Here is a 15,373-nt window from a genome sequence, read left to right as displayed (position 1 = left end):
CAATGTTGATTCTTCCCAGCCATGAGCATGGTGTGTTTTTCCATTTGTTAACATCTTCAGCTATTTCTTTTCTCAGAGTTTCATAGTTCTCTTTACGGAGATCTTTCACATCCTTTGTTAGGTAAATTCCCAGATATTTCATCTTTTTTGGCACTGTTGGAATAGAGTCCTTGTCTATATTTTCAGCTTGACTATTGTTAGCAAATATAAGAACTACTGACTTGTAAGTATTGATTTTGTATCCTGAGATGCTGCTGTATTCCTTGATGACTTCTAAGCCTTTTGAAGTTGAGTCCCTGAGATTTTCTAGCTACAGGATCATATCATTAGCTAAGAGTGAGAGTTTAATCTCTTCCGACCCTATTTGCATACCTTGATTGCCTTCTCTTGCCTGATTGTGATGGCTAAGACTTCCATTACTATGTTGAATAGCATTGGAGACAGTGGGCATCCTTGCCTCGTTCCTGATCTTAGTGGAAATGTTTTCAGTTTTACTCCATTCAATATGATATTGGCTGTGGGTTTGCTATATATAGATGGCCTCTATCAGTTTAAGAAATGTCCCTTCTATGCCTGTATTCTTAAGTGTTCTGATCATGAAAGGATGCTGGATATTATCAAAGGCTTTTTCTGCATCAATTGAGAGAATCATATGGTCTTTGTTCTTTATTTTATTGATGTGATGAATTATATTTATAGATTTGGTGTGTTGAACCAACCGTGTAACCCGGGAATAAAACCAACTTGATAATGGTATATAATTTTTTGATGTGTTGTTGATTTCTGTTTGTTAAGATCTTATAGAATATTTTTGCATTGATATTCATTAATGATAATTGGTCTATAATTTTCTTTCTTTCTTGGATCCTTTCCTGGTTTGGGTATCAGGGTGATATTTGCTTCATAGAATGTGTTGGGAAGTATTCCTTCTTTTTCTATGCTTTGGAAAAGGTTGTATAATATAGGCACTTGTTCCTCTTGAAAGGTTTGATAGAACACTCCCACCCACCAGACTTGGTCCACACTGTTGTCCGCTTCTCTGCTCACAGGCCCAGTTGGAGCCAGGGGCCATACCCTTGCCTGACAGTCTCTGTCCACTGCCTGGCAAGCCTCTGTTCGCAGGCTCTGTTAGTGTCAGGGCACCCTACCCAGCCTGCAGGTCTCAGTCCTCACCTGGTAAGCCGCTGCTCACCAACCCCACTGGAGATGGGACCACGGCCTTGCTCTCAGGTCTCAGTCTACACCTATCAAGCCTCTGCTTGCAGGCCCAGCAGGGACTGGAGACAAGCCCTGTCTACCAAACTCAGTCCACATGGTGCAACCACTCTCCCGCTGTGGGTGCCATTAGTACCGGGGGTTCTGCACCCTGTCCTGCTAGACACAGCCTGAACTGAGGTTCTGTACCACCACTGTCTGGTCATAGTCATAACCAGGGGACTGCTCCTGCTCCCGCCAAGTGTCCCTTTCTTCCCACACTGTCTTTCTTCCCTGTAAGTCACAGATTCTGTCCTGATGGTTGGCAGTCCACACTATGCCCAGATCTCTCAGGACAGGACCAAACACTGTGCTCTGCAGGGGGCAGAACTTCAGGCCACCATGCAGGGGGGAAAGGGTGGACTGGGAGTTTGCACTTGTGGGGAAAAATATCTGTTCAATTTTATGCCTGGCAGGGTGGTGTCTAGGTTGGTAAGTGGGACCTCCCTGGAGAAAGAGACCTGGAGTTTAGCAGCTCTCTCCAGTGAGGTAAAATGAGAGGTCTTTTGTTCCCTGCTCCTTTGCAGATAGCCTGCCGCAGGCTTACAGCTAGAGGGAGGGGTCTCCTGTCCTCTAGTCAATACGCTTTGTACCTGCAATTTGTTTTTGTTTTCTTGAGTGCTCTTCCTTGGAGTTATAGCTTGCTGAACAACTTCTTCTTCTTCTTTTTTTTTTTTGAGACAGAGCCTCAGGCTGTCACCCTGGGTAGAGTACGATGGCATCATAGTTCACAGTAACCTCCAACTCCTGGCCTCAAGCAGTTCTCCTGCCTCTGCCTCCCAAGTAACTGGGACTACAGGCGCCCGCCACAACACCCGGCTATTTTTTGGTTGCAGCCGTCATTGTTGTTTGGCGGGCCAGGGCTGGATTTGAACCACCAGCTCAGGTGTATGTGGCTGGTGCTTTAGCCGCTTGAGCCACAGGCACCTAGCCAGCTTGCTGAACTTCTTTCTTGGCTCAGCTCCCCACCTTTGTCTTCATAGAATCTGACTCTATCCAGTTTTTCTTCTTCTGCTCAGGAGCCTCTGCTGAGGGTTGCTACTAGTCGGCCATCTTCCCAGAATTCTCCATGAGTCTGTTTTAGAGTCTATTTCCTAAGGTTATAAAGTAGGAATAAGTCTCTCTCATGCCAAATTTTATATCTTAACTACTTCTCTACTACCAAGGACTGTTATCCCATAGGCTTAGCCTTAGAAAGAACAATAACACATAAGCAATACTACATAGAATTTCATCATATACTCAATTAAGTAGACTGTAATAATAATAATATAGCTGGTATTTGTGCATTTTTTTCTGTGTTTGGTTCCAAAAAGAATTAAAAGCTGTCAAAACACTTTTCATTTTTTCATCGTAACCCAGTGATTTAATACATTATTTCCTCTATTACAAAACTGATTTTCAGGTTAAATGACTTAACCAAGTCAGTAAGTGACTTGGGCCTATGTTCTTTTATTTTTATTTATTATTATTATTTTTTTTTTTCTTTGAGAGAAAGTCTTGCTCTGTCACTTGGGCTAGAGTGCCATGGCCTCAGCCTAGCTCACAACAACCTCAAACTCCAGGGTCCAAACAATCCTGCCTCAGCCTTCTGAGTAGCTGGGACCTGACCATAGGTGCCCTTAACCATGGCCAGCTGATTTTTCTATTTTTAGTACAGAGGGAGTATTGCTCTTCTTATGCTCGTCTTCATCTCCTGAGCTCAAGCAGTCCACCTGCCTCAGCCTCCCAGAGTGCACGGCTTGTTTCTATTCAACCGACAGAGCCGCACTTTGTCAGGGATCTATGTGGTGGCAGTGCCAATGCATTTCCACAGTAGCAGTTGCTTCTGATCCTCCCCTGTCTCTGAGATAGTAATTCTGTTGCTTCTATCCCTACTCTTCTGCCCTGGAGAAGTATACATTACTCCTCTCAATCCATGTTTACATCATATGAAGTGGGAATGGTTTGGTTCTGTTCTCTATCAGGTGCCCGAATGAAGAGGTAAAAGAAAGAATTCTGCACCTTAAAGTACTCAACACAGGACACATCCCTAGGTAGTGAAAGTATGAAATCATGCATGAGAAGGATGGACACCAACTTTCTTGCTCTAGAAAGTAAGAAAAGGAGGATACGGCATTGTCTGCCTCTATACTAAATATATCCTAAGAAAACAAACAGGAAAGATTACTGGGAAGAGGAGAGAAAAGTTGGATTCGTTTTTCAATTGAGAGCTGTTTAAAAAAATTTAGCACCAAGGTGTTATGAAATGATGTTATATAAATGAAGGGTTACTTAAAAATAACTCCAGGGTGTTATGAAATAATCAGTGTTATATAAATGAGGATATACTATAATGTTTGTAAATTAACCTTCTAAGCTTGTTGTGGATGCTCAAAAATAATTATTTTTTTATAACCCCAATCTGACCTTATTGAAGGCAGAGTATGTTTGTTCTTTTTTGCCACTTAGTGCCCAGCATTATATCTTGATGCACAGTAGTTCAGTGAATGATCAGATGCAGAAGAGAGCAGCTTTGCCCTGAGTTCTCTTTCCTGTTACAATAAGTAATTTCATATAGGTAAAGAAGTAGAACTATCCTCTCTCTAGTTTAACATTCTGCTTTTCCTTAATGTTATTCTGTGCATTAAAAAAGAAAAAGACAGGTGCTATTCAGTGACTGACACCTTAATTTGGGAGGCAAGGAGTTTGAGATCAGCCTGAGCAACATAGTGAGACCCTATCTCTACAGAAAGTTTGAAAAACATTAGCCGGGCATGGTGGCCTGTAGTCCCAGCTACTCGGGAGGCTGATGGAAGAGGTTTGCTTAAGCCCAGGAGTTTGAGGCTGCAGTAAACTATGATGCCATGGTACTGTAGCCTCAGCAATAGAGTGAGACTCTGTCTTCCCCCACCCCAAAGAAAAGGGACAGAGAGAGAGAAAGAAAATCCCAGCTATCTTCCTTTTTTGCCTAAAATTAATGAAGGAAGAACCATACCTGTTAACTGAAGACATCATTCGTGGTGGCAGCCATGTACACTGGGACAGCCTATATGTTGTCACACATGAAATTCCACTTAAGGTTTACTCATAAAGGGTGAACTCCCATCCCTTCCAGTTCAGAGTAACTGTCCAGTATATGAGCCAATGATGCTTAGGAAGCTGAGAGGCAAGGTATTCCCTTGCTTGTTTCTTCCTCCTCTTGGACAAAGTGCAGCCCCGGCCTGACATATGATCAATGGCTCTAGCCCTTTTTAGGATGCAGAAGATGCCCCACTAGGTCTGTGGCTCACTGTGGCAAACAATAGAGAATTCTGCGATGATATTTTGTCTCCCTGGTGTTCAAACTTCAGTTCTGGAATCTTTTTTATCAAAGCCTTTTTTTCTTTTAAATGAGTGGGGTTGGGGGGGGGAGAACCAGAGAAGAAAAACTACCTTTGCCAAGGAGCACTCTGCTTTTCCTGTGACTCACACTTAGAAAAGCAGAGGGACTTCAGAAAGCTGACAGTCACATTGAGGCAGCTCTTTTGGCACCTTCAGACTTTTAAAAAATGTTCTCAGGCAATGAAAGATGTTTTTCAAATTGTTCACTCCTTCCTTGTGGGCCTTAGAGTGTTTGTTCAGCTGAAGCATGGCATTTTTTTTCTTTTTTCTTTTTTTTTTTTAAATTTTATTAAGTCAAATACACATAGATCATGAATACATTCATGCATATGTGGAGTACAATGTGCTAATTTTTTTTTATACATATGAAAGATTTGCCAGCCAGAACAGATGAACCTGGATCTTTGTATTAGGTTCATGACTAAAGAAATAGCTTTTTCGTATTCAAAATGTTCCTGCTCGCTCTTATGATTGTTATCTTATTCAAAGGAATTGTCTCTGGCCCTCTGCTTTCCTATGACATTCTTGAGAATTTTTTTGGCAGATCATTTGTACAATTTCAAATAGTTTTTTTAAAAGTTTGGTTTGTGTATTGAGGGGGCCTAGCTTGAGCTAAACAGAAGAGCTGCATATTAAATGGAGTCATCCTGAGTTTTACCATTTGGCATCAAAAAGCAAGATCACCTTTGTTTTGTAATACTGTCTTCATGCATTAGTAACTAGGGGATGTTGTTTTTCTTTTTTTTTTTCGTAAGTAATAAATTAAAGCTTCCTGAAAGCCCATTGGTCTGATGGATATAAAAATCTCAATTTTCAAATGTATTACTTTTTTAAACTAAAAATATTTCATCTTTCATAATTTCTAAAACTATCAAGTAATTTTTTAATATCCTATGCCTGCCTATTGCCCCCCTTTATTAAAGGGTTCAACCATTTCTGCTGTAGGAATTGTTAGATAATAGGGGTTTGACACCAAAAATAAGTTATGGTCATGACCTTTAGGTGATTATGACTTTAGGTGATTATCAGGAACTTATTTAAGGGACAAAAGAGAATAACAGTATACAAAACAATAATTTTATTTGTATTGTATAGGAAAATTACTTTGGATGGCTCACTCTTAGATATAAATTAAATCGCAATGAAGTATTCATTTGAGTAGAAAATGCTTTACGAATGGAAGAATCAATTGCTAGAAATTGTATTTTCTACAAAACTTGACCTTCAATTATAATGTACTTTAGGGACCTTGAGTTTAACTTCCGTGATTATCATTTCATCTTGAAATTTTAGTTCCCAACTTGCAGGGTCCACTGTCGCCTTAGTTTCTGTTGGCTGTTCCAGAGTGGGCACCACCTCGTGGGGGGAGGGAAGCCAGTAGAATAAAGCAAATTAGCTGTGGACTGAATGCAGCTTGGTTGTCTTTGAGTCATTATTCACTTATTTCTGTTATGGCCTTTTCTCTGGTTTAATAGAAACTTACAAAAATGACTCATGTTTTAATGAATGGATATAGGATTGTTATTTTTTAAAGTCTATTAAACTTAAGTGCTGGGAGGAGTTTCAGGGATCTGGTCTAGTCCAGAATTCAGGTGTGTTTTGTTGGCTCGTACCATATGCTTTTATAAACAACATTAACTAAATCACTTAGTCTGTAATACAAACAGCTTTGTACCTATTGTCTTACATGCACTTGTATTAAGTGGCTCCTATAGACTATTTGAGTTTGTGATCCAGATAATCCTACCTGTTCATTTTACAGTTGGAGGAACTAAAACCCTGAAGGATCAAGTGACTTTCTAAAGTTAAACAGCTACTTCAGGGCAATTCCAGAACTGTTTCATACTCTTGAGTGTTTTTCTCTGGATTCTGCTTCTAAATCTAGAAGAGATATTGTTTACTTTTCACTGTTAAGGACCATTGTGAAACTGTGGTTTTTAAAGACGTCATACAAATAAAAGAATGATGAAAGTAAGAGTAAGGGGTCTAGCTGAGGTCCTGTTGCTAACTGTGCTTATCTTGGGTAGATCCTGTCTTCTCACTGAACATCAAGATTCCTCTTCTACAAAGTAAAGGAATGAGATGAAACAATTTCGCATCACCCAGTACAGGGCTCGGTACATAGTAAGCTCTCAATATATAGTTCAATATACAATGGATATTGAAGGCCCCTGCTAGCACTAAATCAAAGGTTCTCTAATTCTCTGTAAACTTTTCTTTTCTCTCTTGCCCCCAGTTTGCTTGGCTTAGATTGCTTCCAAATTCTCTTCCAGTGTTGCAAGGAATGTATGTTTTGTCTAATGAGTTCTTGTTAGGGGAACTCTTTGAACCATAGATACTGCCTTTTGTCCTCGACTTAGTGATTTCACACTCATATCAGCTTGTCTGTTCCCTGCACTTACTGCATGGGAGAATCCGTGTTTCATCCTTCCATGTGTGATGGAAAGGAGATAGCACAGAGAAAGGAGGAATGCCGTGCACATGTGGCTTTGCACATGACCACATACTATTCTACTTCCTCTGTCATCTCTGAACTCCTCCGCCTTGTACAAAAAAAGCATTTCTTCCTGGCTTCATCTTTATAGGCAGGATGATACTTCAAAACTGAAAGTGGATTACTGTTTCAAATATAAATAAACCTCATGAATTTCAGTGTACATTATTGGTATTTATACATTCTCAGCAGGTCTAGTCACTGTTGCCAAGTCATCAAGCAACTGCGGTTGTGGGACACCCTGCCTTTTACCAGATTAAAGGTTTAATAGGAGAGTCAGCAGAGTTGCAAAAATAGAACTCGTATAACTGGAAGTAAGTCCTATCTTACTTTTGCTATGAACAAATAATGCTCAGGGATTCAACTTTTTCCTGTATTAGAGAATCAGAAAATTTGAAACACTGAGATGCTTTCCTTCTTTATTTAAAAAAAAAAAAAAAATTTCTTAAGAAATCCAGATTAGTTCTGAGCTTCTCTCTCATCAGAAATACCCCTAAAGAAATCCATAATCTCACACACAAACACATATAAATCTGCTCAACGCTGGCTTAATTCTTCTCTGCTTTTACACTGGTGTGTTTCATCTCCTAAGCCAGGCTCTTTGCCTGCTCATTTCTTTATGGCTGACTTAATCCTGATAACTTACTAAGCCTAGAATATTCCAGAAATTCTAGCTTTTACTTCTATTCTTTTATTTCAATTCTATTCCTTTGTTTTTCTTCTTTTTTTCTTTCTTGCCTTTACCTTCCTCAGAATTATCCACATGTACCAGTGACTGATTAACTGATATGTGTGATTTTCCTGTCTTAGTCAGTATTATTCGTGATTTTGTAGAAGTTTTCTCTAGAGTTCCTAGCCAAAGCTGTAGAAGACAACAGGAACTGTTTGCATCTTTTTGAAACTGGCTCCTTAATTGCTTATAGGTTCCCTACTCAAAATCAAAACTATTTTCCTTATCTCTTCCCAAACCAAGCCAGTTCCCACAAATTTATATGCTTTTATAAACAGGAGTATGGCCGGGCATGTTGACTCATGCCTGTAATCCTAGCACTCTGGGAGGCCAAGGTGGGAGGGTTACTTGAGCTCTGGAGTTCAAGACCAGCCTGAGCAGCATCGAGAGACCCTGTCTCTTCAACAAATAGAAAATTTAGCTGCGTACAGTGGCATGTGCCCATAGTTTCAGCTACTCAGAGGGCCGAGGCAGGAGGATCACTTGAGACCATGAGTTTGAGGTAGTAGTGAGCTATTCCAATGCCACTGCAGTCTAGCCAGGGTGACAGAAAGAGACTCTCTCTTTAAAGAAAAAAAAAAAAAGAAAAAAGGAAAGAAGAAAAGGAAGAAAGTAAGTGAGGGAGGGAGGATGAGAGGGACTAGTTCCAAGTTCCATTTTTCTCAACTTTCTCTTTAGCCTAACCTTGGCCTTCAGTGGCTGCCTCTCAGTTGTGAAACTAACCTATGAGCTAGTTTTATACAGCTTGAAGGTGGCTGGAGAAGTCCTAGGGCAGCAGTTCTCAACCTGTGGCTCACAGCATTAGGAAGGTTGAGAACCACTGTCCTAGGAGGTGCTTTGGGGTGCATTTTTACTAATAGGTCAGCTTGTGGCCACAGAGACAGCTGTTTTCTGCTTTTAGGACCATCACAAGAAGGCCACCTCAGCCATCACAATAAATATTTTCCTCCCACCCAAATAATCTTCCCTAGTTATCCATATGCAGTGCTTTTTGGAGGTTAATAAAAGAGTGTTTCAGTTTTCTGGCAAATAACAACTGGCTTCATACTGACTGGATCCTTTAGACCAGTGGTTCTCAACCTTCCTAATGCCGTGATGTATTTTCATCGTTACAAAGGGGTCACGACTCACAGGTTGAGAACCGCAGCTTTAGACTATGTATACCATGAAAGTAAGAGAGAAGCTGGGTACAGTGGCTGACACTTGTAAGCGCAGTGACTTGGGAGGACAAGGCAGAAGGTTTGTTTGAGGCCAGCCTGGGCAATATAGCAAGACCCTGTCTCTACAACAAATAGAAAAATTAGCTGGGAATGATGGTGCCCAACTGTAGTTCCTGTTGTTCACATTGAGGCAGGAGGATTGCTTAAGCCCAGGAGATTGAGTGAGGCTGCAGTGAATTATCATGATGCCACTGTACTCCAACCTGGGCAACAGACCAAGACTTCTCTCTCTAAAAAATGAAAAAAGGTAAGAGAGAACAGCAGAGCATGGTAGGTCCATAGAGTAGGCGTATAGGTGTTTTTCATGTGTCAGATAGGAAGAGATGTCATTTTAAGACTGGAGTTAGAGGAAGTTTGTAGACCATTGGGTATAAAGTGTAGATTTCTGCACTACTTAGCAAACTCACAGGGTAGGTACTCAGCAAATACTCATGTCACACTAATCAGAAATATTTCTTCCAGATTGAGAGAATTAGATCTGGCAGAATAGCAGTCAGATCAGAGAAGAATGAAAAAGAGAATAATTTGGTGACATACTCTACTTGTGATTGCTTTCTGTTTCACGTGAGGACATGGATAATAAGAGTAGTTTCTAGTATGTCATAGTTACACTAGTGTGGTTCAAGTGAGATGCTAAAGGCCTCATTTTAAGCCCCAATTCTGACAATTTCAGACTTTGACATGGGTATCAAACAAGACCCATCATTTTAAAAACTGTGTTATTGTACTGCATTTATTTAGCACTTCACATTTGCAGAATTCTATGCCCATTTTATTCTCTTCCAAAATTGACTTATGAACATTTTTAGAATGACAGATGGGGCTGCCAGAAAGTCTAATGATTGCATATAGGATTCAAAGAAAACCACTTATGAACTGGATTTTAATATTTTCAAATTCCTTTTGGAAATTGACAGAATATAAGTTATAAGCCATCCAACAGAAATTGTGGCTTTTATCACCTAATTTGCTTTTCCTATTATAAACTTACTAACTTGGAGTCTAGGAAAGAGCCCCAGAAAGTTATCTATATAAAATTTGTCTAAGTTGGCCAGCAAGCCCAGGAGAGCTTGACTACAGTGGGGTCATTAGGAAACTTTAGGAACTGCTCTTATATCTTGACTGTGGTAGTGACTATGTGAAGTCTGACAATTAAGTTTGCAAACTGCTAGAAAAAGTGCTAGACACCTCATTGCTGAATGTCACTATGGACCCCTTTGAAATCCTCCTCATGAGAGGCTATCCACCTATGCCAGAACGCACTACACCTTTTACAGCAATTTTGGAACTCTTTTTCTGCAGTGGCCATTAGAACTTTCATTGTATTACCCTTGATGTTTTGAATGTCATCAAAATGCCTTCCTTTCAATATTTCCTTAATCTTCAGATAAAGAAAAAAGTCATTGGGTCTAGCTCAGACGAGTAAGGTGGGTGTTCCAATAGAGTTATTTATTTACTGGCTAAAAACTCCCTCACAGATAGTGCCATGTGAGTTGGTGCATTGTTGTGATGCAAGAGCCATGAGTTGTTGGTGAAGTGTTTGGATTTCTCAGCACTTGTAAATAGAGAACTTGGTTTACTCTTTGTCTAGTTGGTACAAATCCATAGTAAACAATCCCTCTGATATCAAAAAAGTTAGCAAGAGTGTTTTGACTCTTGATTTGAACTGATAGAACTTTTTTTGGTTGTAGGAAATTGGCTGACTTGCACTGTGCATTTCGACACTTTGTTTCAGGATAATATTGGTGCACCCATGTTTCATCACCAGTGGCAGCATGCCCCAAAACATAGTCTTGCCTCTCGGAAAGGTCTTGGTAAACTTCGACTCTCCTTTGCTGTTATTCATCAGTAAACTCCTTTGGGACCATTTTTGCACACAGCTGTCTCATGCCAAGATTTTCCTAACTGTTTCTCTATTAATGTTTACTTGGTCTGCTATGCTTCTCACAGTCAGCTGATGATTTTGATAAAATTTTGCAGTGTTTTTGTCACTTCTGCTTATTACTGGCCACCCTGACCTTTCTTCTTCAGTGATGCTTTCTCTCCCCTCAGAAAAATGTGTGATGCATTTGTACCTGCTATTTTCTTCATGGTGTTATCCCCATACACTTGGACTAAAATGTCCTGATTTTACTTGCCTGATTTAACAAGAAATTTAATGTTTGTTTGTTCCTCTAATTAAAGCTCTGACATTCTTCCAACAGCACACAAAAGCACATAACTGTAATGAACTCCACTCAGCAAGACACCACCACATATCGGCACAAACACAGCTGTGAGACACTGATATATGAGGTTGTAAAACCTTACTGAGTTGTTTGTACAGTGCTGCCAGTGTATGTACACAGTGGCAAGTTCACAACCTTAATTGTCAGACCTTGTACCCCTGGTCAAAACTCATAAACTTACAAACTGAAAAGCATGAATTTTAATGTTTAAAACCTGACTTTTACAAAAAGTAAAAATATTAAAACTTTTAAAGAAAGACAGTTTTTATCTGTGCTGTGAGGTGTACCGTGAATTCACTGGAAATATTCAAGCCCAAACTGGTTGGCCTTTGGAGGCAGTGGGAAAGGTGTTTTAGAGAGGGGATTCTTTTTTTTAAGTTTGAAAGTATATTTTGAAATAAAAATATAAAATAAATTTTTACAAAATTGTCACATAGGAACACACCTTACAGTATCATCATATGCTATATTTACTTTAAAAAAGTTAACAGATCTAGTCATCAACAGAAATAGCTGTTACTTACAAATGCCAAATTCCCTTCCTTGAGGAAAAGGAGACCTCAGGTGAAATGGCAGACTGCAGGTGTGACACTGCTGTGCCCCTCTGGGAGTGAGTGGGGATGCATGTGGCCTGCCCCTGGCTGGGGGCTGAACTTGGTCCTTCACCTTCACAGGTGCCAGAGCAGAGGTTCTGACTGGGTGACTTCTCTGGTCCTGGGCACCATGGTCCTCTTACTTCAGTGACCACTATAAAATGTGACTTTAAGTTTCTTTTGATTATAAACAGAAAAATAACAATATTTTTACTACAAAGTGTACTATAATTTTTATTGTGACTCACCACATTTGCCGAGTTTCCATTTCAGAAGTTTCTGATTAGGCTCACTTGGTGATCTGTGGCTTGGGGCATCCTCCGTGGAACTAGCTGGTGGTCCTTTCTGAGCCGCCTCCTATGGCATGGGCTGTGAGAGCCCTGCTTATCGGCTTATTTTTCTTTCCTTGCATTCCATTTTTATTACGTACAGTGCATGTTAGAACGTTCCTGTAGAATGTCTTCGTGTCATCCTGTTAGTAATCAACAGTTTGAGGTTTTTACATAGTAGCTCTTAGGAGATTTTGCTGGTTTGTGAAGCTCAACTGATGTCGAGATGTGCACAGATCAGCTGCATTTCAGCCCTTCTGGCTTAACTCCATCTCCTTATGAATGCTGCATTTTTAGCCTTAAAAGAATCAGCTTAGTTTGCTCAGACTTCCTCTCAAATAAAATATTTACTTTCTTTTTCAATATTAAACAATTACTTTTTTTTTTAATGACAAAGCCATGTTCAGGACAAACACCACAAAACCATAATCTATAGAGTCTAAAACACAGTTGACTTCATGGTTTGTTTTTTTTTTTTTTGCAGTTTTTGGTCAGGGCGCCGTTTGAACCTGCCAACTCCCGTCTGTGGGGCCGGTGCCCTACTCCTTTGAGCCACAGGCGCCGCCCTAGTTGACTTTGTGTTTGTATATCAATTCTAAACTAAAGGCTCAACTCTGTGACCATGCCCAGGGATCCCTAAACTCTTCCCCATCATCATTTTTACAGTTTGATAAAAACTAAAACGCAGAGTCCTAAGTGGGAGGATATTGTGAAAATTCCTTACTGCGCTGTTTTTTGATTCTTGAACATTCATAGCATAGCATCATTAACACCTGCTAACTATGAGAGCTGTACATTTATAATCATTTCCTCTCCTGAGGAGTAAACTTTTGTAACTACCTAATTAGAGTCGGAGGTAGCTTCTGCAAAGACCATTTTTGTTCTTGTTGCAGTTTGGCCGGGGCTAAGTTCGAACCTGCCATCCTTGGGATATGGGGCCAGCGCTGTACTCACTGAGCCACAGGTGCCGCCCCAGAGGTAGCTTTGTACTCGTCGTACTATTGTGTGGAAGTGGTATGTACCATGGAGTGTTAGATTGGATTTAACCCTGAGAGGAATACAGTATCAGTCACACTGCTTTCTCACTTGGCATGCCAGCTGTACCCTCCCAAATAACTGTTTATTTAGTAATAAAAATGCAGTTTTTTTGTGAGCATGGACACAATACGTGGAATCTGTTTCTTTGAATGAAAAGTAGAGTCAAAGGAAAAGGATTCAAATTCTGTTGCCACCTTCCGGTTCACCCAGGTGAGAATGTGTATAAACTCGAGCTTGTGAGCGTACAGTTTCAGCATGGCACAAAGCGACTGGATGAACCAGGAATCATAGTTTGAGTTTCGCCAGGAATAGTAACCAGGCCCTATGGAGTATGCATACAAGAAGTCAGCCTCCACTGGTATTTTCTGACATGCCACGTCATCCTCAGCACCACTGTCTGTCTTGGTGCCACAGTCCAGTTCTGTGCCTCAGCAGGCCTGAATAATGAAAAGTTAGACTTCTACAATAATCCCCTCTGAAGAAACTTGTTGTATTTTTCAGGTCAACAGGACCATTTGTCCCAAAAATTATGCTTTCTTCACCATGGCTCTGAATCATGCAGACAAAACTGCTCCTTTTGCTATGATCTTCTTTAGAAACATTGTGCATGGATGCCACAATTTCTTCACATGTAAGATCATTTTTATTCCTGACTTCATATTTCAAGTTCATGAATGTTCCCAGAGGTTTGCTGCATCTACATCTGTGCCTGACCAAGGTGGCATTCCAGTACTTTCGTGAAAGTTCTTATTATGATGATACATAAACCCATTTCAGGATAATCCATTTTATAGCTATTGTCCAAGGATATTCCGGAGTCCATTGACTTGCTCCACAGATGTTCTTTGTTTCCAAATTTTTTTTTTTTTTCCGTTTTTGGCCAGGGCTGGGTTTGAACCCGCCGCCTCTGGCATATGGGGCTGGCACCTTACTCCTTTGAGCCACAGGCACTGCCTTGTTTCCAAATTTTTAATAGATTTTCAGTCCACTGAGTTTTCAGTATTCTCCATGGATACGTTTATTGATGCACAGCCTCCGGTCCTCAGCCAGCAGCTCACCTCACTTTGCACCAGCTCAGCTTCCACACTGGAGAGGGGATTCTTACACCTGGCACTTTCACTTAGTACAGGCTCAGTACATGTTTGTTGAAATTTAAAATTAATTAAGATTCTTCAAGAGTAAGAATCTGGGATCCCAAGAAGGAAAGAGATTTTAATCTGTAATACTGATGTTTTTATTATCAGTTCTTATGTTGGACTCTACTCTTTTTGAACAACTTGACAAAAATAAGATATTCATGAGAAAATTATCTTGTCAAAATGTGATTATATTAGACCTGGTCACAGTGGCTCACACCTGTAATCCTAGCACTCTGGGAGGCCAAGGCAAGTGGATTGCCTGAGCTCAGAAGTTCAAGACCAGCCTGAGTGAAACCCTGTCTCTAAAAAAATTAGCCAGGCATTCTGATGGGCGCCTATAATCTCAGCTACTTGGGAAGCTGAGGCAAGAAGATCTCTTAAGCCCAAGAGTTTGAGGTTGCTGTGAGTTATATTGCCACAGCACTCAACCTCAGAGTGACTGGGTGACTCTGTCTCAAAAACAAAATTTTTTATTTTATTTGTGGTGATAGGGGGCAGCAATTCTGAAAGTAGAATTTCCAGCACAATGAAAAAATAATTTCCTTTCTAGGATGAGAAGATAGGTGGCAGTGATTGAATCAGATTGTGATTTAAATCATCACATATCACTCTTGCTCTTTGGTTCTAGTTCAAGGAAGTGCTCACCCCTTTTGTTAATTGCAAACTCCGCTTCACTGGTAAGATTACTGTCATGCTGCAGGCACTGGGGCCAGCCACAGTTCCCGTTACACTGCAGGCACTGGGGCCAGCCGTGATTCCCATCACACTGCAAGCACTGGGGCCAGCTGTGATTCCCGTCACACTGCAGGCACTGGGGCCAGCCATGATTCCTGTCACGTTGTAGCACTGGGGCCAGCCGTGATTCCATTACACTGCAGGCATTGGGGCCAGCCGTGATTCCCGTCACATTGCAGCACTGGGGCCAGCCGTGATTCCCGTCACACTGCAGGCACTGGGGCCAGCCGTGATTCCCATCACACTGCAG

At 40.7% G+C, this 15,373-nt stretch overlaps 1 protein-coding gene and 1 pseudogene across 1 annotated transcript in view; one reads left to right on the top strand and one right to left on the bottom strand.

Moving 5' to 3' along the window:
• Positions 1–15,373, top strand: part of MRPS27 (mitochondrial ribosomal protein S27) — a 108,214-nt gene that overhangs the window by 69,814 nt on the left and 23,027 nt on the right. The window lies entirely within an intron of this gene.
• On the bottom strand, positions 13,336–14,259 carry LOC100956680 (annotated as a pseudogene).

The sequence above is a fragment of the Otolemur garnettii genome, unplaced genomic scaffold (genome assembly GCF_000181295.1).
Source record: "Otolemur garnettii isolate 467f Iridium unplaced genomic scaffold, OtoGar3 scaffold00017, whole genome shotgun sequence".
Lineage (NCBI taxonomy): Eukaryota > Metazoa > Chordata > Mammalia > Primates > Galagidae > Otolemur > Otolemur garnettii.
The sequence above is the reverse complement of the archived record's forward strand: the minus strand, read 5'-3'. Positions and strand labels throughout refer to the sequence as shown.